The 7,440-nt window shown below is 40.7% G+C and overlaps 1 protein-coding gene across 1 annotated transcript in view; it reads left to right on the top strand.

Moving 5' to 3' along the window:
- The window catches only part of TSGA10 (testis specific 10), a 70,075-nt gene extending 64,483 nt beyond the window's left edge, over positions 1-5,592 (top strand). Inside the window, exon 20 of the mRNA XM_018563318.1 lies at positions 5,581-5,592. The gene's annotated coding sequence lies outside the window, so the exon portion shown is untranslated. The remainder of the gene's footprint in view (positions 1-5,580) is intronic.
- The last annotated feature ends 1,848 nt before the right edge of the window (positions 5,593-7,440 follow it).

Below are 7,440 nucleotides of genomic sequence, written 5' to 3'. Positions count from 1 at the left end.
GCCAGGCACGCCTCCCCGCACGCCCACCTGTCTGGCTCCCTGGACGGCATTACAGCTGAGAGTGGCCGCAGCTCCCTCCCTCCCGCACGCCCATCCGCACGCACGAGCGGACAGCTGCAGCCAGGTACACATAAGACACCCCCCGAAAATAAGACCTAGTGTCTTTTTTTGTGAAAAAAAAAAATATAAGACACTGTCTTATTTTCGGGGAAACACGGTAGATAAGTTTAAAATGTATTTTTTAGGATATAGGGCATATTTATAGAGCAGTGACCATGACATTCACTAAACATTCACAGGCCATTAATCATTTCCTGTAATTTAAAATTCATGCACCAGGAAGATTCACCTGCAGTATATATTTGGTAAAGGTCACATTTACTACTTTATATATATATATCCCATAATCATTTTATTTGGTACAGTTTTTAAAAAAGCAAACCTGCTCTGATTTTATTATGGGCTGAAAAATGTGCAATCATTTTTTTTTTCTATATTTTTAATACTTGATGGGAATTTATGAAAACGGGAGCAGAGAAAATCTGAAGCAGCTGTGCATGGCAACCAATCGGCTTCCCTCTTTCATTTTAAAATCTTAACTGAACAAACTGAGAGAAGCTGATTGGTTACTATGGGCAACTGCTCCAGGTTCTGTCTGCTCCAGTTTTGATAAATTCCCCTCATAATTTTTAATAGTGCAACAGACAGATGGCACTGCAAATGAACACTGCATCCTTTTTTTAATAAAGTAGTCACATGATCAAGAACCACTCTCACTGGTTCCAAATCCTCATCGGGGACCCTGGGTGTCACTGACACCCAGGATTGAAAGCTAGCAGCCAGCATTAACTATAGCTGTTTTTTTTTATAGAGATCAATCCACTTATCACTGTTTAGTGCATCAGGATAAAGGTGTGCTTCCGTTCAAAGTGTTCCCAGCTAACAGAATTCCGCTGTTAGCATTTTGTTAGAAAAACTCCATTTTGGTGATATTAGCAAAAAATATATCTTTGGCAGGCAATCTCATTATATACACCTCTGTGTAAAGTTGTTAGCAGGAAGATGTTTTTTGGGGGGAAAAAAAAGATATAACTAGGTCAGCAAATTTTAATCCAGACTACAGAACTGAAGCAAAGCTGGTAGTAAAGACCTAGAACTTTCTGAATGTTATGAGAAAATTTTATTTTTCAGAACAGAAAAAGGTAAGAATCTGAAAACATGTTTGTTGAAATCCTTGATCACCTAAGGGGGATTGTTTTTTCTCAACTAAAGTGGAGGTACACTTTAAGGTCCCATTTGCACGAATGGGACCAATTGTATTAGTCTTGCAAATTCCTCCATGAGAGTCATGTGATCTGTTGCGGACTGGAGACGATTTACAATACATTGACCGCTACCACCGGCCACAGTTGTTGGGAGGCCATTCATGCCACGTTTATCTGCAGACAATTGCACCTGGACACAAACAGTCTGCGTCCAGGTGTGGTTGTTCGCAGGTATTCGCAGACTGTGTGATTACATGCAAACAGCCTGCCAACAGCAGCAGATCACATGAGTCTCACAGAGGAATTGGCAAGTGTGAATGGGGCCTAAAGCACTGGTGTCCGACACTACTCCCTGACTTGCTAATGGATAAAATAGTCCTACTGGCTCATATGTTCACCTCCAGCCCAAAGTTTTAAAAGGAAAGATGTGGCAGGCTCCTCTTTTTCAAACCCTGGGTGAAAAACAGGGGAGCACAGGCTTTTCATCTCCCTATCTGCCAAAATCCAGAGGCATGAAAATTTTTAAGTGTGCAGGGGATTTATGGGTGAAGACTCTCTGCTGACATCATTCATCACTCGTACACAAGTACCCATGTATACATGTATTTTTTATTGGGCCTGGGAGGGGGTTCGTTTTATGTAAAGATAGTCTTCTTTCTATTAAATTTACTTCAGATCTGTTCTCGTAGATGCCAAGATTAGAGTATAGAAAATGTAGGCTGTGAACTTTAATTTTGTTTCAAGATGGTTCCCCCAAGTGGACTGTTTAATATTTCTTGCATATTTTTCTCAGGAGATGTTTGTATTGTCTAATTGTATACTCTATTTCTTGCAGGAATCTTCTGTTTAGAGATTATTAACCAATGACTCATGGACATGGCCGCACGAATGGCATCTGTCTTTCCATTGGTCATCGTGGGAAATGATTAAACATGGACCAGTTACATAATAAATAAACTGTGATCTCTCAATCTTTCTGTATTTTTTAAGTGTTTGTGACATAACTGACACTTCTCATGATCAGTTTTTGGGATGGGAAAGCTGCCCATATGTGCAAGCAGCAAAACATAGAGGGGAATATATCAAAACTGAAGCAGGCAAAACCTGGAGCCGCTGTGGATGGCAACCAATCAGCTTCTCTCTCATTTACAAACTTAACTGAACAAACTGAAGAGAGAAGCTGATTGGTCGCCATGGGCAATTGCTCCAGTATCTGTCTGCTCCAGTTTTGATAAATTCCCTCCATTTTGTGTACACACTGGCATCAAGAGGGGGAAATCGGCTTACATCCATGAAGCTTGCAGAGTACTGCACTGTGTTCAGTATACATACAAGCACTCTGTGTAATGTCATCTGGACTTTAATTTCTGTATTTGTTGGCCTTGTTTATTCACATTCCTCCCCTTCATGAACACCCCCACATAAAAGCTAATGCAATATTGGGATTTTCATACAGGCGCCAGATCACTTACTCTTGCCCGCCTATGTATGTGTACATAGCCATAGATTAATGGTCTAGCATTAATCATTTATATGCAGAGGACAACAGTGAAGTCGTTTCATTCTGCACATTGTTATAATACACAGAATGCTAGTCTGTTTGGATACTACATACACTTCAGGTAAACACTGCTACTATGAAACTTCGTTAGGCTGTTTGCACATAGGGGTGACATTTTCAACATCGGTTTCCAAAAATACAAATGTGATCTTGTTCGTCAAGTTCATTTCAGCCTTTATGGCATATAGCTTTAATGTTTGTGTGTTTGATGTTGTGTGTTTTTATTTTGTTTTAGAATTTTGACATATTTTATATAAAATCCTAACTGTGAACTTTATATTTAGCTGTGCCAATTAAATAATTTTATACATTTTGTAAACCTATTTTAAAACAATCAATTTACTTGTGATGCATTTTAAATAATATTCATTGGAAGAAACTAACAAATACAAACTGTGGAATCAGACAAAGAAAACATATTCTAATTGCGGGAGTTTTAAAGGTACAGGTGGGCAAAACAACAGCAGAGGAGTTTTAAGGAAATTTTCATACATACAAGTAAGCTATGTCTTCCAGAAACTGTGAGCTCCTGGCTATGAAGCACCCGTAAAAGTTAGGATAGAACTCCAGTAAAAGCTTTGTTTTTTTAAAGATATAGTGGGGAAGGGATAGTACATCTTTTAGGTTTTTATTGTTGAGTACCCTCATCACAGAAAGTTTCCTGCACTTCCTGTTCATGTCACTGGGACACAAAGTGAGAAGCATCTCTCCAAAACAGGGGCTAAAGAACAGTAAAATAACTTTTATTCCTAGAGTAGAAAATGGTTAACCCCTCTTTCTGACTATTGTGTAATAGGGACAGGAAGTATGGGGATATCTCCCCAATAAGGACACTGTTGGCAATAAATACCTGAGAGGGATTTCAACATTTTCCCACTCTATCCAAAACCAAAAGAAAAGCTAGAGTTCTGCTTTAAAGTGCTCATTCCCCTGCCTTCATGAGTAAGAGCAGTTTAACACTTCAATGTAAAAGCTCTCTACCAGCCTTAGTCCTTTGAGTTGTGTGTTGGAATATACTGTAAATGGTGGGGTTTTGTATGGATCATATATTTTTTTATTCAATAAAGTGTTTTTATTAAAATGTTATAAGCTTTTTTTATCTGTGTGTTTTTTATCAGTCTAGGTGGGGTGGACTAGATTATCACCTCTTTCTAATCAAGTACTAATTCCATCAATGCAGATACGGTATATCAGTAATCATTTGGACTTCACTGCGCCAAATGCTCTTCAATACTTACCTCTCTGGAAGGTAGCAAGTTTAAACTGCGATGTCTTCAAGAGCTTTGGAGTTTTCCATAGCTTCCATGTCTGTGTCTCCCACTGCATTCTGTGTTTGCTTGCTTCATCCATTATGTTACCACAGGACACATTACTATAGTAGTGCCAGCGGAAGGAGCCACTACGTGCAGAGGGGAACAAGTGTGTTGAATGTAGGGATACACCGATACCAGTTCAGTTACCAGTGCCGATACTTGGCATTTTCATGAGAACTACCGGGGTTGCAGCTGGGACCTAGCTCTGGCGCTCCACCACTGTCCTGAAATCATTAGTCTGTATTGTTTTTATTTTATAAATCTTCATTTATTGAGCAAAATAAAAGTCTGACACAAAAATGAGACATAAGGGCCTAGGGCCTGCACGCAGGCAGCCAACTGTTCAGCACACAATACAAGAGTGTACAGTACAATAAGGGTAACAAAACCTTAAGTGAGTCAATATGTTTCAAGGCACAGTGGCATAGCAATTTGTCACGGTCCCGGCTAGTAGCATCAAACTAGCCACTGGTCAAAGAGCGTTATGCACCACAAACAAAGTGTATTCAGTTTTCATTGTGCGCTACATAAAGGCCGTGCTTGGGGTACGGTTCTTATAGCTAAACTAAAGCAGTTGTTCCCAAATGGAACACTCTCTGGTAAAATCTAAAGAATCGTATCAAAGTCATGCTACTCGGCGTACACGGAGCTCCATGCATGTGAGCAGATATCATTAAATAACTAACATTAATTCAGTAAAATAATAACCACAGTCGATATTGTTTTAGAAAAACTGTCACATGACAATAAACAAAAATGTATCAGTACTTGTGTCTGTAAGTAGTTGGACAAGTATCAGTACTTGTACTTGGAAAACTGGTATCTGTGCATCCCTTTATTAATAGTCATAAAAACAAAATCGTACATTAAAACAGAGATGTACAAATCCCGGGAGCTCCGTGTGCTCCTTACAAATGACAGCTGACTCCTAACTTTTGAATATTTCTCTAGTGTAGGCTTGGAGCTGGAAAAGTATCTGTACGTGTACTTGTACCGAGTATGGTACTTGGTATCGGTGCATAACTAGTTGAATGCTTTTAGATTCTTCAGCCGCCAACGCTCAAAGACTGTGACATTCAAACTTACTGCCCACCAGTAATGTAAGTGTTAAGAGTCTTCTTTGGCAGTTTTTTTGTATAGAATATATAGTTTTTTTTAAGCGACAGTTGATTAACTATTAGTTTTACCACCGGATTTTAAAATACTCCAGTACAGTATAGACAATACTCTTTGCAGCAAACATCATGTTTCCAGACATTAAAAAAGTACCAGCACTGTAAAAATGTAGTTTGTTAAATATGGGAACTTTTTTACTTGTAAATCAATGCAGCCAGTTGTGATCCAGACACCCGTGCCAGCACCACAGATATGATGACAACACTAATCAAATCACATCCCAGCCTACTAATTAGAAAATGATGGAGCAGTAGCCACTGATAAGGTCATCCTTAAGGTGGCCATACACCTTACAACCATCGCACGACTTTCATTGTGCGATGGTTGTAAGGTGATTAAAAGTTCGTACGACCTGCCCATCTTGGACCGGCAAATCGTACTTGCGATCATCGCAAGTCCTCTCCGCTGAGGGGAGGGCTTACAGATGATTGCAATGTTGAGCGGGCATTGTGCGCTTGTGCACCTCGGCCCATGCAGCTTTCGTCTTGTGATCCCGCTACCAACTCACTGAAAATCGTAAATTTTCGGCAGGTTTTCTAGCGTGCTCGTAATACGAAAGTTGTGCGACCGTACAGTATATGCGGTCGCACGCTGCCCATACACCTTACAATTATCGTACCATCGCGGGATCACCCGCGATTATCGTACGATAATCGTCAGGTGTATGGGCAGCTTCATACTTGTCAACACCTGTGCAGTGCAGCAGTATCTGGTTGCTGCTCTAACGCTACAGGAAGATGGGATCAGGACAAATGAATGCGATTATACTAGTTGTATTAAAACATACATGAGGAGAGCATGGTCTGGCTATGGTGGTGTGAAGGAACACTGAAACGGATCTCTGTGCTGGCTATAGCTATACCCAGTGCTGGCAGCGTTTCCAGTCACTGTTTCTCGATGTCCAAAGGCAAGTCTTCATACAGGGGATGTCTGGAACAGCCATCAAAGACTTCTTTGCCACCAAAACGCTGGCAAACCGAGGATCTAACATGGTTCCTTGCCCTCCCACTCAGCAAAGCAATTGCTCTGGGCCAAAAGAGATTCTCCTTTGTCCACCCCCTAATCAGTCAGCAGCCCAGTCTGATGGAGAGGACCCTGCACCTAGCCCAGCAACCAAAACACTTCAGCCTTTACTACCACTGACGGTGAGTGACCAGCATGCAGACTGCCCAATTTGGTGCTTTGTACCCAGGATCAGCAGTGCTGCTTCTTATAAGTAAAAAAAAAAAACATTTTGCAACATCTTGAGTTTACCTCACAAACTTAAACTGCACTTATATCAGACCTTGTGAAGGTCAGCAGAATGTGTCCTAGCAAAAGGCTGTCAACTTTAGAAAAAGATAAACAGGATTTAGAGGGCAATGTTGCTTGCAGGCTCAAAAAAACAAACAGTGATCTTGTCTTGCTTCATAGCCAAGTTATCATCCAGTCCACAGTCCACTTCAGTGCCCTGAATGTAGGCTGTTAATAGACCTTATCATGTACTGTGCAGGGTGTTCTTCTACCATGTTAAAGAAGAGACCATGAGAAAAGCCTGGAAAAAGGGACCCATAACATTTGATGGTGTCAAGATTGGAATTATTCCCAACCTCTGAAGCCAGACTCTGCAGATGAGAGCACCATTCAAACTGCTTTTGGAATGCATACAGTCTGCAGGGGCTACCCCTTTCACCTGTAAGTCCCCAGGAATTGATTTCCTTCAGCTTGCCAATGCAGCTTATAGCCCAGGTTTTTTTCCCTCTTATCTTTGACCATAATCATGAAAAAATACAAGTAAGCGGCAGCGCCTTCTCTTTCCTCACAGGACTTCTTAGAGAAAGCCATGGGGTCCTTGGCCCTCAACAGGATGTTAAAATTCTACATGATCGCTGACGCATTGCAAAGTTTCCGTAGTAATGCATAACTCCCAACATGCACATGTTATTATTATTATTTATTTATATAGTGTAGACAATTTACACAGCGCTTTGATGGACTAATGTCTTTATTCAACCTCAAATACTATGTAACTATGTAACATAGTGCGCATTATCTCTGAGGGCCAATTTAGACAGGAGCCAATTAACCTACCAGCATGTCTTTGGAGAGTACTCGGAGGAAACCCACGCAAACACAGGAAGAACAT

Source organism: Nanorana parkeri, unplaced genomic scaffold, assembly GCF_000935625.1.
Source record: "Nanorana parkeri isolate BGI_ZX_2015 unplaced genomic scaffold, ASM93562v1 scaffold21, whole genome shotgun sequence".
Classification (NCBI taxonomy): domain Eukaryota; kingdom Metazoa; phylum Chordata; class Amphibia; order Anura; family Dicroglossidae; genus Nanorana; species Nanorana parkeri.
The sequence above is the reverse complement of the archived record's forward strand: the minus strand, read 5'-3'. Positions and strand labels throughout refer to the sequence as shown.